Source organism: Macrotis lagotis, chromosome 5 (assembly GCF_037893015.1).
Source record: "Macrotis lagotis isolate mMagLag1 chromosome 5, bilby.v1.9.chrom.fasta, whole genome shotgun sequence".
In the NCBI taxonomy this organism is placed as follows: Eukaryota; Metazoa; Chordata; class Mammalia; order Peramelemorphia; family Peramelidae; genus Macrotis; species Macrotis lagotis.
Window position 1 is genome coordinate 194,582,800 of NC_133662.1, and position 15,381 is coordinate 194,598,180.

The 15,381-nt window shown below is 35.2% G+C and overlaps 1 protein-coding gene and 1 pseudogene across 2 annotated transcripts in view; one reads left to right on the forward strand and one right to left on the reverse strand.

Moving 5' to 3' along the window:
- Nucleotides 1-15,381, forward strand: part of TLCD4 (TLC domain containing 4) — a 142,978-nt gene that overhangs the window by 23,405 nt on the left and 104,192 nt on the right. The gene's annotated exons all lie outside the window — the stretch shown is intronic.
- LOC141488268 (14-3-3 protein theta pseudogene) lies at nt 13,664-14,426 on the reverse strand (annotated as a pseudogene).

A 15,381-nucleotide genomic window follows, 5' to 3' on the forward strand; every position in this document is an offset into this window, starting at 1 on the left:
TTAGAAAGCTGAAAAACTTGTTCTTTGTTCATGATGCTTAAAGTTCAGGAAGAGATACAATTCATCAAACAGTATGATATAAGGGTGATAGTCTATGAAGAGTAATTGAGCAACTTAATATTGTGCAACTTTCACTGATAGGCTATCAAAAGGGATTAATGATTTCTCCTATCCTTTGTTTTGGGAAAAAAAAATCCCATACAGGGGCAGCTAGGTAGTGCAGTGGATAGAGCACCGGTCCTGGAGTCAGGAGGACCTGAGTTCAAGTTCAACCTCAGGCACTTAATAATTACCTAGCTGTGTGGCCTTGGGCAAGCCACTTAACCCCATTGCCTTGCCAAAAAAAAAAACCAAACCAAAACCTAAAAAATAAATCCCACAAAGCCTCCCTCCCCCCCTTGGGGAGCCATCTTGGACAGATGGTCTTCACCTATAGGTGCACAGTAAATACTAGAGAATAAAACTTCATGTTTAACTATATTTTCTGTCATTTTATTTTAACCCTATATTTTTAAGGTTTACACACATTAAGAGAAAACTGATATATTCTGAGAGTAGATTGAAGTATACTTTACTTTTATTTTTCTTGTTTCGCTGCTCACTCACAAAATGGTTAGTGAGGAAATGTTTTCCATGTTTTTATTTGTATACTGTGTATTTCTTGCTTTCTCAATATGGAAGAGGGAGAGAGAGAATTTGGAAGTAAAATAATTAAAATAATTTTTTAAAAGATGGATAGTTGACATTTAAAAAAGGCACAACCAGAGCAGCTGAAAGAAAATGCTAACTAAAACAGCTTTGAGGTACCATTTGAACATCTATTAAAATGAAAAAAAATGAAAATGAAAATTCTCTGTCAAGGAGAGGATTTGCTGTGTAGAAATAGTTTACATTGCTGCAAATTGATTTGATTTTTCATCCATCTCAATAAAAAAAATGGATTCAATAAATTAGTTCAACAGAGTCTCAGGTTATCAGATTAAACATCTAAAAGACTATTCTTATTTATGAATAAGAAAGATTTTTAAAAAATAATTTTAAAAAAGGAAATCCTATTTATAGTATCAAGGAAACCTGAATTAACTATCAAAATAAGAGAACTGATGAGCTAGTGTTTCAGTAGGATTCATAAAAATTATATTCCCCAAACAATTTTATATATTTTCTGCATTAACAATCAAATAATATGAAACTAGCTTCCTCACAGAGCTAGGTAATTATGAAATTTATGTGGACAAATAAGAGGACATATTGAAGAGAAAAAGCTTATTATTTTTGTCTTTCAATCCCCATAGCCTAGTACAATGTTTGTTACTTAGGTACTTCTTAATTGTTGAACTTCATAGATTATAGATTTAGAACTGGAAGAGGATTTAGAGATTATTTAACCCAACCCTCAAAATTTCTAGATTAGTTAAGTGAGGCCCAGAGTAGTTCCAGACATTGATATCACTTCAGGGGACCTCACCAACACAGACTGAGGAAATTTTATGAAACCTGTGTCAGACTACCTCTCTGACCTTTGAATTATTTTGTCTCTAGTCTCAGTGAATCTTGGAAAATGTTGCTACAACCCAAGTGTTTTAGTAGGGGAAAACCTTAAATATGAAATTCTGAAGAAAAAAAACAATTTGAATGAGAAGAAAAGGGGAGTGTCAACAGTCAAAGAAAGGCACCAGCTTACAAGCAAAAGAAATGTCCCAATTATCTTACATGTGAAAAATATTTGTAGGGTAAGCAAGCAACAACAACAACAAAAAATCAAAAACATTCATCCAGTCCTCAGCTCCAGATCATAAGTTACTGAGGGGTGAGTAATCTAAGAAAAATTGATGGGAAAACTAGAAAGCACTTTAGCAGAAATTAGGTTTGGTTTAAAAGCTTACACCAAACCCATAATAAGCTCAATGTAGATATTCAACCTGTATAGAAAATGTCATATTGCTTAAAAAGTAGAAAAGATCAACAACCTTTCACTACTTTGGCTAAAGAAAGAATTTTTAATGAAATGGATGGAAGAAATCATAAAAGATAAAATAAGCAATTTAGACTACATAAAATTTAAAAGCTTGTAGAAATTAAATCAAGATATAATTAGAAGAGAAATCATAAGAGCATGAAAAAAACCTATCATCTGTCCATAAAAGTTAAATATTCAAGATAAAAGGTGATTGTCACAAATATATGACAAAAACACTCGTAAAACAGAATTCCTTAATAAATCACTGGTCAAAGTATATGAATAATTTTTTAAATTGAAAACTATAAATGACCACATGAAAAGATACTCCATATCCTAAGTATGAAACGAATACAAATTAAAACCATGATGAGGTTTTACTTTAGACCATCAAATTGAGCATGATGACAAAAAGATGGAAAGTTAGTGTTGATGAAGTTGTGAGAAAATAGGCACACTGAAAAAAAGATGAAATGAAAGAGGTATTGTACTCCTAGACTTTACAAAGCATTTACTACCAAAACTATACAGTAATGGTGGAATGGCCAAATTCAAAGAGTAGTTATTAATGGATTGATACCGGTTTGACAGGATATCTCCAGTGTATTATTTCAGGAATCTGGACTTGGTTCTATACATTTAAGTTTTTAGCTTCAAACAGAATTCCTGTCCAATTTCCAGGGACACAAAGCTGGGGGAAATAACAAACCTACTGCATGACAAAGTCAGAATCCCAAAAGATCTCAGTGCTTGATGGATGAAAAATGCTTAAAAAATGATCGTTGATTAACTGATCAACATCGATAGATTATGACATTGGGAAGAACCTAATCAAATGAAATTTGGTACAAATCAATGTAAAATCTTATGTCTGGATTCAAAAAATCAGCCTCACAAGTATGAGATGACAGAGGCATGTGCAAGTTCTAGTGACCTTCAAAGCACAATATGAATCAACAGTGTAATCTGACAGCTAAAAAAGCAGATGCAATCTTAGATTTTACTAGGGGGGGATGACATAATGGAACAAAGAATGATGGCCCTGCTGGATTTTGCCTTCAATGGGATCTGATCTGGGCACTATATTTTAGGAAATATGTTAATAATCTAGAAATTATCTGAAAGATGGGAGTTAAAGTTAAGAGTCTTGTGTTCATGCCATGCAAGAATCAGTTGTGAAGGAATAAAAGATATTTAACCTCAAAAAAAGGAAGACTTGGGTAGGGAAAAGGAGGGTATGATAGCCGTCTTCAAGAATTGAAAGGGCTAGGTAACCTGAAAGAGGCATGAGACTTGTTCTCTTCAGTCCTAAAGAATAGAACTGGGAGCAATAGGGGGAATTTGGAAAAAGACAAATGAAGTCTGGTATCAGAAAAAAGCTTCCTAATGATTAGAAGTATCCAAAATTGGAGTGATCTGTCTTTCGGAGCAGGGCTTTTTCCTCACTGGAGGTCTTCAAGAAAAGGCTAGATGAATACTTGTAGAAAGAATTCTTTTTTCAGGTATAAGTTGAACAAGACAGTTATTAAAATTTCATTCAATTTTGACATTCTTCAATTCTGTAAATAATTCTCTCTAGCAAGTCCCTTTTTTCACTCTCCCATCTGGTTTTCAGATCTTAATCCTGATTTCTTTTTCAATCCATCTTCATATTCCATCTATTCCAAAGACTAGGTATTTCCCTTAGTTCATGGTCAAGATCCAGTGGAGCCAAGCCTTCCAGCCATGATGTGCTTTTATTTTCATCTTAGAAACTCTTCTTTTAAAAAATATTTTTAATTTATGGAATAAAATAAGCATTTTTCTAACAGTACAATAAAAAAGATGATTGTACATGAAACTAAAAATCTATTATGCACAATTTGCTATTCCTTTCAAATATATAACACGATTGTCATGTGAATTTTTTCTTCCCTCTCCTCACCCTGGAGATGGCTACTATTAGCCCCAAATATATATATATGCATGTATGTATGTATATGTAAAATTAATCCATGCATCTAAATATCAGTTCTTTCTCTGGATATAGATTGTGTCTTTCTTCATACGTCCTTTATAGTTAATCTGGGTATTTGCAATAGACAAAATAACTAATTTTGGACCTGTAGAAGGGAGGCTAAGTGATTGATCAAGCCTGTATTAATATTATTGTTATTGTTCTTTATTGTCCCATAACTGTAAATACTCTATTTGGGGGAGTCACTTATCCCGAAGAGAAGAAACTTTTGCTCCTTTCTGAGCACATTAATAGTTTGCTTTGAAGCATAGCTATGAGAAGCAAAGCTTGAACTTTGAAGGATATTTGTGAGGCTTTGTAGCCTTATAAATTTGCTTGTCAAAAGTGCAATCGTTTTTGCTTTTGGTACTTTTAACTTTTTTTTTAGGTTTTTGCAAGGCAAATGGGGTTAAGTGGCTTGCCCAAGACCACACAGCTAGGCAATTACTAAGTGTCTGAGACTGGATTCGAACCTAGGTACTCCTGACTCCAGGGCTGGTGCTTTATCCACTGCACCACCTAGCCACCCCAGTACTTTTAACTTTTGCAAAAGATTCTTTCCCCTTCCCTCCAAGCAGCTCTTGTCAAATTTATTCTCAAATTTTTGGAGCAAGCTAAGCAGACTGTTCATTCTAAAATAACCACTACCTTCCCATGTCACTAACTATAACTTGGGTTAATTTTAGGAGCCAGTCCATAGACAGCAGGTGCTTATGTCTAAAGCTGTTGAGGGTCAGAAACCAATCGCAAGTACAAAAGGATTGTCCAAGAGCTAGCTTATGGTGCTCTGATCAATTAGTACTCAAAAGACTTTGTAGGAGCTTTTTAAGGCACAAGGTATGTGCCACCTGGAAAATTAGTACTTATAAATCTTCAGGAACATTTGAAAAGCAAAGAGCCTCACTGATAAGGATTAAGATCAAAGGTAGAACTTTCCCACTATAATAAAGAGGAGCAATTCTGCCTCGAACCATGTCGTTGCTTAAGACATTATGTTACCGCTCCTGTGGATATAGGTAAGTTCTTGTAATGGCATGGAGAAAACTGGCACAAGAATAGAAGAAATCTTATAGTCCTTGAGAGATGTGTGAAGCCTTCATCAGGAAATACCTGAGGGAATGGAGAGCAACATTCAGACTGAATTGGATTGAACTGTTATTTTTCTAATCCTAGTGTCAACTGCATGTTATTGTGCCCAGGCCTCAGTGTTACGAAGTTTCATGTATCAAGAGAATGTGACTTTAAATTTTGTAAGATCAGTACCTATTGAAAACAGAAATGAAGGCTCCCTTAGACTGTAAGCTTGTTGGCAAAGGACATTTTCTTTCTTTCTTTTTCTTCCTTTCCTCCCTCCTTCCTTCCTTCCTTCCTTCCTTCCTTCCTTCCTTCCTTCCTTCCTTCCTTCCTCCCTCCCTCCCTCCCTCTCCTTCCTCTCTCTCTCTCTCTCTCTCTCTCTCTCTCTCTCTCTCTCTCTCTCTCTCTCTCTCTCTTTCTTTCTTTTTTGTATCCTGAGGACTTGGTGTAGAACTTCTTTCATAGAGAATAGGAACTGGACCTGGATTCATTGAAATAAAGAACTCCCAGGTAAGGAAATTCTCACTACCAATACAAGTTGGCATTTTTCTACAACTTATGGCCTAAGAGAACAGCCTGAAGCACTCAGAGGTGAGGTGACTTGCCCAGGGTCACAAAGCCAGGATGTGTCCAAAGCGAGATTTGACTCACTTCTTCCTGGCTTCAAGGCTAGTTCTCTATCCCCCCCCCTACATTATCTTTTTTATAATAGATGTTTAATAAATAAATGTTCAATGAATTGGAAAAGTTTAAGCTTTTCAGACATTTCTGAGAGGTTTCATGTTTTCTATCATTCCTTTTGGCTATGTCAATGTAGAAAAAGTCCAAATAGTGATTAACTGAGTCCTGGTTACAGACAGAACTACATCTGTTATCCAAAGCAGATTTTGTATCTTGTGATTAAAGATGTGGAGAAGTATTATTGTATAGATTTCTTGGGTCGATAGTTCTCGGATTGTCATTTGATGCTCTTGAAGCAGTTACTATTTTTTAAATACAGACCTCCCCATATATCAACAAAGAAGCAATTTCTCTATGTCTTCTCATGCCTCACAATTTGTACCTACTCTTTAGCTATAAATCCTCCACAGATGATCCCTCCAATGCAGTTGAGGCCTCCCTCATATTCTTTGAGATCTTTGGAATACCAATGTACCATTTGGGTTTGTCATCTGTTATCTCTCATTTTTGCCACATAACCAATTTTTTCCAGTTGTACTCATCCCTCACACAAATTGTTATGGGTAATACAGCATGTATTCAAATTTGCATTATTCAAAGTTATAATTGTACAAAATATGGTAATTGATTCTAGCCCAGTGAAAATACATGAGATAAATTTGAATAATATGACTACTACACCAGATTCATTATTTGCCCTAATTGAGACCTGGCTGTATGCTATATAGTTTGAGTCTGTCTATCAAGTCTCTTTCCATTGACTTTTAGCTTATTTATAACTTAGATTTTTTTCTGAGATCATAGGGTTCCATGATTCACAGCTAAGAATTATCACTCAAAAGAATATGCTGTTAAAATGTTTTTTCAATTAGTAGGTTGGAATCATTGACACTACTTCAATTTCTCAAATGTAATCCATATCCCCTCCTCCTCAATTCCAAGCCCAGTTGATTATCCATGTGCAATGTTTATTCAAGATACGCATATTGATAGGTAAATTTGATAGTCTGCTTATTCAGCTGCGTATCATAATCTGAGAAATGTGCATTTTTCATCTAATTTGTTTTTTCAGGATAGATGGTTAAATGAATTTGTTTTATATTATTATGAATTTCATTGAGAAGGATTTGTAGTGTTATAGGACTTGATGAGATTAGTACAATGTAGTATTTAGAGAATTCCATCATTAATAGGAAATATTTCTTTCATCTAGACATTAGTGCAGTCATTATAGACTTAGACTTCTTCCTTGCATTCAGGCATTTCTTCTCTTTAAATGAACTAGTATGTCATGCCATTAGTTTTTTTTTTCTTTTTTTCTTTTTTCTTTTATTTTTTATTCTCATTTTGTACAAATTTTTTTTACATTCATAAAATATTCTTGTTTAAGAGTAAACGAAATACCCCTCCCCCCATAAATATAGACTTGCTTGAGCGATAAAGTAAAGGGGAGAGAAAAAATTAAAATAAAAAAATAATAGTAATAATTGTAGGTATGGCCAGGTGGCACAATGGACGGAGCACCAGCCCTGTAGCCATGAGCACCTGAGCCCATATCCGGCCCTATGCACCCAACAATCACCCAGCTGTATGACATGCAAGCTACCCAGTCCCCACTTCCCGGCAAAAACCAAAAAGAAGAAAAAAAAGACCCAAAATAAAATAAAATAGTAATAATAGTAGGGGTGGCTGGGTGGTAGACAGAGCATTGGCCCTTGAGCCAGGAGCACGGGGTCCAAATCCAGCCTCAGACAACCAACAATCACCCTGCTAGTCATACCATTAGTTTTTGATCAATACCTTTCTTGTTCAATGTGATGTTATCCTGTTAAGTTATGAACCACCTGGTATTCATCTGGATGGTTGGAAAACTGAGAAATGATAAGGAAAAAATTTGAATATCCTATGTCATCTAAGTATACTACAAAGCAATAGAAGCTCCATCAGCTGTCTGGTGTCCCCTCTGTCTTTCCCTACCTCCAATGGAATTGAAGTATCTCCAGGACAAGGTCAATTTTTGTTTGCTTTTTGTCACTTACTTCGTGATTGTCTAGCACAGTATTTTGTATATTGTAGGTGTGGAAGAAGTACTTTCAATTTGTTGGATTAAATTGGATAATAAAATTGATTTTAAGTGTTAGAGCATTTTGGAAGAATCCATGCCTTGTTTGTCTGACTTTTTTTGCTTCTGAAATCAGAGAACCTCCTAGGAAGAAGGGGTGGAGGAGGGGCATTAGGGATTTCCCAAGGATTTCTCAGTGCCAGTCAAGAATACCTTTTCCATTTCTCAGGTTTTTTTTTCCTCCAAGCTTACCTCTAATAAATATGATACTTAAGATCCTGTAAGAATTCACTTGTTCATATACTCAGATGGTTTTAATATGACCACTAATTTAGAATAATTTCTCTCTCTACATATGTGTATCTTTGTCTGTGAAGGAACTTGCCTATGATTACATAGCAGATTGTCTCAAGTCAGATGTTGTTTTCAAGTTCTGCCTCTGAGACATACATACGGAAGATCTCTGTGACTACAGACAAATTTCTAAATCTATTAATGAACCAACAACTCTCTGAAACGATGTTACAAATAAGCTGATGATCTGCATTAGAAGAGGATATTTCTACAGTGGAACTTCCCAGTGCATTAAGTTGCTCACGCCCATGATAATACAGGTCTCAGAATATTCAATGTTTATATATGTGTTCATATACACATGCGCACACACATGCCATATAGGTATGTCTGTGTAAAAATATCCATACCCATATATATATCATTATCCTTTGACATTTTGCAATATGTGCAAGACATTCTGCTTTGTTTATAGATGAAAAAAAACAACAGTATTTGCCTTCACAAAACTTACAATCTAATTACCAGTATGTATTTACGAATGAATAGTATCAAGGTATAATGGGAAAAAACGTCAGATCTTGAGTTAGGAGAGACCTGAATCAATTTCTTCATCTGAAAATGCAAATAGTGGTGTGACTGTTGAAAGAAATAATGAATAGTAAATGCTTTGAAAATCCAAAAATATGCTATAAATGTGTTATTATATATACTATATATTATATACAAATATATAAACACTCTGGAAGTTTGTAGGGGTGTGAATATGGATTGGATTCATGATTTATATCCTTAAGAGAGTTACCTAAAGCACTGACAGACTTAATTACTTGCCCAGGGTCATCTAAACATATATGTCAGGGGTAAGTCTTGAACTCAAAGAGCCAGCTGGTTATCTCTGTGGCATGCTACCATATGTGTATGTCATATATACATAAATATATATATACATATACATATACAAAATATTTATATACACATTATCATCATCACACCCAAATCTCCTAAGTTCATAATCATTCTAAAGTTAATATTGCATGAAAAATGTATTTTTAAAAAGAAAATCTCTAAGTTATCCTGGGAAATATCAATATAAAGCATTTTATTCTGCTCATTTATTCATGAGAAAGGCTCTGGCAGCATCTATTTTCATTGTCCCAGTTACTAAACTTTCAGTTCTAGAGTTCACAGAAAAAGTAAGAGCATATCATGTTTCTTGTCCTTGGATTCCACTGCTTGAATTCTGACCAATTTGAAAACATTTTCTCTCTAGTTTTGGTGTAACCAAGCTTAGCCCAGGGTCAACCTCCTTCCTTTCTTGTTTCCCCTTTCTTTTTTTTCTCTGAATCTTTTCCCTTTTCTCCCCTTAGTTCTTTTTAGCAACTTAGAGAAGTGAGTTTAATACAAAAACACAAGATATACCTTAATTCTCTCTCATTCCCCTCCCCCCCCACTTTGTGTTCTACCTTCTCTTTGCATGAAAAGGAACAACCAGTGGAAATGTGTGATTATTCAATATGGATTTGAGGCAAGAGAACTGGGCTTGGGATCAAGAAAGACAGAGATCAAAATCTCAACTCTGACTTTGACCTGGTCTTGGAAATGGGAATAATGAACCTATGATTTGTATTGAAGGAAGTGTTTTATAAATCTTTTTTTAAAATTCTAGTAGATCTGTGAGTTTATTAATTTGAAAATTCCCTTCAAGAATGTTGATTATGACTTCAGATAATCCTTACCCATTCAACCCATGCCACTCTTATCCATACTCTCCTAGGTAGTCATCAAAAGAGGCCTAAATGACTTGTTTGCAGGCTTTCTTACTTTCTTCTGATATTGTGAGGTAGCAATGGAACACTCTGGACATTCATGTGTAATCTTTTACTCTCACCAAATAACCAGTCTGTTTTTTTAAATTCTTCCTCTCATGTAATTACTTGGTGATATCCTTTACTTCTGTTGCTTGAACTATTTTGTGTTATATGTTACATACTGATTAGCGTGAACAACTATTATTCATGAAGCATTCATTTATACTATATGCCATTGTAGTAAGTAGGTTGCTTTGTCCAAAAGATTGATATGTAGTGTGATCTTTTTAATAGTTTCTTAAATGTTAGTAACTGTTTTACTTAGGAAAGATAAATGGTACAGAAAACATTTATGCCTGTCAAAATCAGAGCAACTAAATTTGTGGATTTGACTTAATGACTCTTTCATTTTTCAAAAACATGGAGGAGCCAATGAGAAAAAGTTTCTTGATCAAGTTTTCACTTGGTTTTGGTTGTGGAAAATAGAGAAACTTTTGTGCTATTTTTCTTATGATAGAAGAGAAGAAGATATGCATGGCATAGATATTTGAAAAGCAGAATTCAAAAGATTCAAAAAAATAATGATACTGTTGACTATATAGTTCTAAAGAGAAGTAAACTAAGGATGGAAGGATAGCTCTCACAAGTCAAATTCTGAATATTTAAAAAGAAACAATTTCAATAAAAATGAAAGAGAAATTATTTAAAGAGATCAATGCGGATGTGCAGGGAAGGTACCAACAAAATTAGATTTTCAAAAGTCATGTACAGACAATGATAGAGGGAGCAGATATTGTATGAAAAAGTAGAAAAGCACGTCATAGTCTTCTAAGAATAGTGTCAGGAATGCTAATATTAGAATAAGCTAAGATTAGCCAAGAAAGCTAAGGATAATAAAAAGTGTTCTTAAAACTATATTGGGAGAAAGAGAAGGATCAGACAATGGGAGTAGATGAGATAATGCAACAGATCTAAGAGTAAACTTGGAGATGCTTCGTATGGAGAAAAATCATTGAAATAGAAGAAAAGACAGAACAAAAAATAGTTGGGACTATTAAGGAAAGGGAGTTGAGACCTAAGTGAGAAGGTAGTAAAAGGGGACTTTTTGTCATCAAGCCCAGTTATTAATATTCAAGGATAATCAATGAATGATATGGTTAATGAACTAATGCCAATGATTTTTAAAATAGTTGAGAGAAAAGAAGATGTGCTATGGGATTGGAAGAAGGCAATGTTCAGATTTTCAGAAAAAAGTGTGGAATCTGATAATTTCTAGGTTAATAAGCTTAATTTCAATTCTTATCAAAATTTCAGGACAGCTAGTTAAATCATTATTGGTAAACATTTAGAAAAGGAAGTAAGAATTGCAGAGTGCCAACACTGCTACATCAAGAATTGGTTTTGCTATATAATTTTTATTTCCTTTTTAGGCAGTTACCAGACTAGTAAATATTTTTTACATAGTTTGCCTTGATTTTAGCAAAACATTTAACAAAGTCTCTCATGCCATTCTTGTGGAATAAGATAAGATATAAAATAGATAGATAGTACTATTATGAAATGATGCTGAGTGAAGTAAGCAAAACCAGGAGAATATTGCACATATGAACAGAAACACTGTATGATGATCAACTATGGTAGACTTTACTTTTCTCAGCAATACAATGATCAAAGACAATTCTAAAATCCTTGTATGAAAAATATCATCCAAATACAGAGAAAGAGCTATGGAGTCTGAATGCAAACCAAAGCATACTATTTTCACTTTTTAAAATTTGATTTATATTTTTTCTCTCTCATGTTTTTTCCTTTTTGTTTTGATTCTTCTTTCACAACATGACTAATATGAAAATATGTTTAATATAATTGTATATATAAATATATATAAAACTTATATCTGATTACACATTGTCAAGGGGAGTGAAGGAGGGAAGATAGGGAGGTAGAAAAATGTAAAACTTACAAATCTTACAAAATCTTACAAAAAATGAATATTGAAAACTATCATTACATGTAATTGGAAAAAATAAAATTAAGAAAGGAGGAAAAAAGAAATGTACTCTTAGATGGATTTGAAACTGAATGGAATTATACCTAGAGAATATTCATTAATAGATGTTTAAAAAACATCTGCATTTTGGGCACATCTGCTAGAACCAATTTCTAAAGCATGATTTTAAATTCAAGCATTTGTAGAATAGAGAGAACTATCCCAACTGATATAAAGTTCTCTCTTCCCCTCTACTTCCCACCCAATGTCTTCAGAAACCTCTATTCCATGAGACAATTTGAGCTAACATTTACAGCAGTCTTAAACAAAGAAAAGATAACAACATGTTAAAATAAAGCTTTGGATTAACATTCTATACCATCAAATTAAATAATAATAACTTAACAACTTCTAAATTCCTTCCTCGATCACTGTCCTCAAAATTGACTAGACTGTACTATCAACAGTTTCAGAGGATGGTAAAGGCAATGCTCTTTTATTAAAAAAAACAAAATAACATTTTTGTTGATGTCTTTTGTTTTTTATATCATCATAGTTTTCCCTAAACCATTTTCCCTCCTGGAGAACCATCCCATATAACAATTGGTGTTTTTTAAAAGACAAAAATAAAGAAAAATAAGTGTAAAAAATAAACACAACTGACCAATACATTGAAAAAGTATGAAAGCATGTTTTGAACAAAGCATTGCAATACTGGTGGGGGGGGGTGTCCACTAATGTTGCAACTTGCAGCACCATGAAGGAATGGATTGTGAGCAGCTTTTTCATATCTCTTATTTTTTTAAATGGTTTATAAAATGCAATTTTATTTTATGTTACTTTGCTGTTACATAGGGCATAACATTTTCACAATGCTTTTTTGGGACTACAATCAATGATTAGCAACACACAATAGTGGTCCAAACTTTCTAATAAACAATCACTGGACAAATGTGATACCCTCTCACATGTGCACAAATCTGCATGGAAAAGTACTAAAAAATTAGGCCTGGACTCGTGTATTTCCAATGGTTTCCCCTATTCTAGTGTATTAAGAAATGACATGCACTTTAATTTGCCAAAAAGCAACATTTGTATTCTGGTAGTTCCATGCTACTTCTATTACATAGTAAAGTGGACACCAGAACTACAAAGGCAGGAGTGTGAGTGAACTTTTATTGAGAAGAAATTGTTAAATGAAACAGCAGCAACTGAAGGGTAAAAAAACTTCGTGCTGTCACAGGACATATCTTACAGGAGAACTATTTCAGCTTGTGATCCCTAACTCTATAATACCAAATTTGTTTCCATTTGACCCAAATACTTCCATATTCCTCCTTAAAAGGAATATTTAAGAGTATGTGAAAGTTGTTTGCTGAAAGAAAAACCCTGAAAAACAAGATGAGACTATGGGGGTAGGCGGGGGAAGCTATGTAAAACACTTGAGTTGTATTTAACTACATTTTCATATCTTCACTGTAATACAAAACACAGTCATCACTTGCAGAACTGGTTCAGATTTTTGAATACCAGATACACTTTAGTCCTCTACGTAAGTTTTTGGAAGTTACTTATGTTTATATGAAATGAAGCTATTAATACTTTTCTACAGCAGTAACCCCACACCAGGAAGGCCAGGACAAACACAAATCAAGGAATGGAGTTTTCCCAAAGCTGCAGTGTGAAAAGACTAGAAACGATTGATTTCCATACACATGAATGGGTTCTTTGCTATAGGAAATCCAAGTGGAGCTATAAGGAATGGAGACGTGTAAAAAGGCTTCTTGAGAGAAAGGAAGATGACACCCTGTATGAATTTTAATTTTCTGCACCTTCTGCAGCATCACATTCTTCTCCTGCACTGTCTGATGTCCATAATGTTAGGTTGTCTCTAAGCAACTGCATGATAAGGGTACTGTCTTTGTAAGGAATCTTCATTCAACGTATCAAGTTCTACAACAGCCTCATCAAAAGCCGTTTCAGCCAAAGTGCAGGCAAGCTCTGGGTTATTAAGAATCTCATAGTAAAATACAGAAAAGTTAAGAGCTAGCCCCAGGCGAATTGGATGTGTAGGTTGCATCTCTTTCTTGCTGATGTCAAATGCTTCTTGATAAGCTCCTTGGGAATTATCTATTGTTTGTTTTCGGTCGTCTCCACAGGCTACTTCTGCAAGGTACTGGAAGTAGTCTCCCTTCATTTTCAGATAGAAGACCTTGCTCTCCGGATTAGTAGCATTGGCTGCTATCCAACAATTCCAGCACGGTGGTGCAGATGGACCTCAGCTCGCACTCCACCTTCTCCCGGTAGCCCTTGACAAGCCGCATCTTCTTGTCCGAAGTGTCAGTTTTCTGCTCAATGCTCGAATGGACCCTCCAGGCCGACCTTCGGCCCCCGACCACGTTCTCGTAGGCTCCCGAGAGCAGGTTGCGCTCCTCCTTGGAGAGCCCGGCGCCCTGCGCGGTCACCGCCTTCATGCAGGTGACCACGCCGTCGTAGCGCTCAGCCAGCCTGGCCAGCTCGGCCAGCTCGGCCCTCTGCATCAGCTCGGTCTTGTCCATAGCCGGCGGCCGCGGGGCGGGAGAGAACCGGCCCAGGTCCAGAAGAATCCTCGAAAGCCTTCACCTTCGCCGCTACCTTGATCCGCTCTAGGCTTTGGCGAAGGAGCCTCCCCGTCTCACCCTACCCCCGAGCTCCGAGAGGCGGGCGCCGGCGGAGCTTTTCACATCTCTTATTACAAGTTGTACTTGTTCTTTATAATTTTGCCCCATTTATTTATAATTTATTTTATGTGTGATGCCATTTCCATTGTTGTAATGACTATTTTCTTGGCTCTGTTTGCTTCACTATCAGTTCATGTGCATATTTCCAGGTTTCTTTATATTTATCCCAGTTTTTAGTTCTTAAAGTACAATATTATTCCATTACATTCAGATACCACAATTTAATTTTGGTGTTTAGCTATTTTTCAACCAATGGGAATCTATTTTGTTTCCAATTCTTTGCTATCACAATAATTGCAATTATAAATATTTTGATGCATATGAGGACTTCCTTCTTATCAATGACTTACTTCCTTGGGCATAAAGGGAAAGGAATAAACCCTTATATGCCACTCTTTACTAGGTACTGCTCTAAGCATTCTTTTTTTTTTTTTTTTTTTTTTGCAAAGATGACCCCATTTGATATGACATTAAACTAGATGGAAGTGCAGTAACTGAATCTCTGGGTCAAACTAATGATTTCTTATTTACCAAATCCAATGGTCTTTTTTCAGTTCTCATTCTTCTTTACTTGTTTCTGCCTCTTTTGCCAGTGTTGATCACTGCTTATTGACCATTTACTTCTCTTTGATCCTCTCTTCTCTCTGGGTTCTTCTGACTCTACTCTTTTCTTGTTCTTTTCCTACCTATTTGACTGCTTTTCAGTCTCTTTTGCTGGATCTTCATTCCAATCACACAGGCTAATCATGGGTATCCATTCCACAGTGTTCTGTCCAGGTCTCTCCTTTCATCT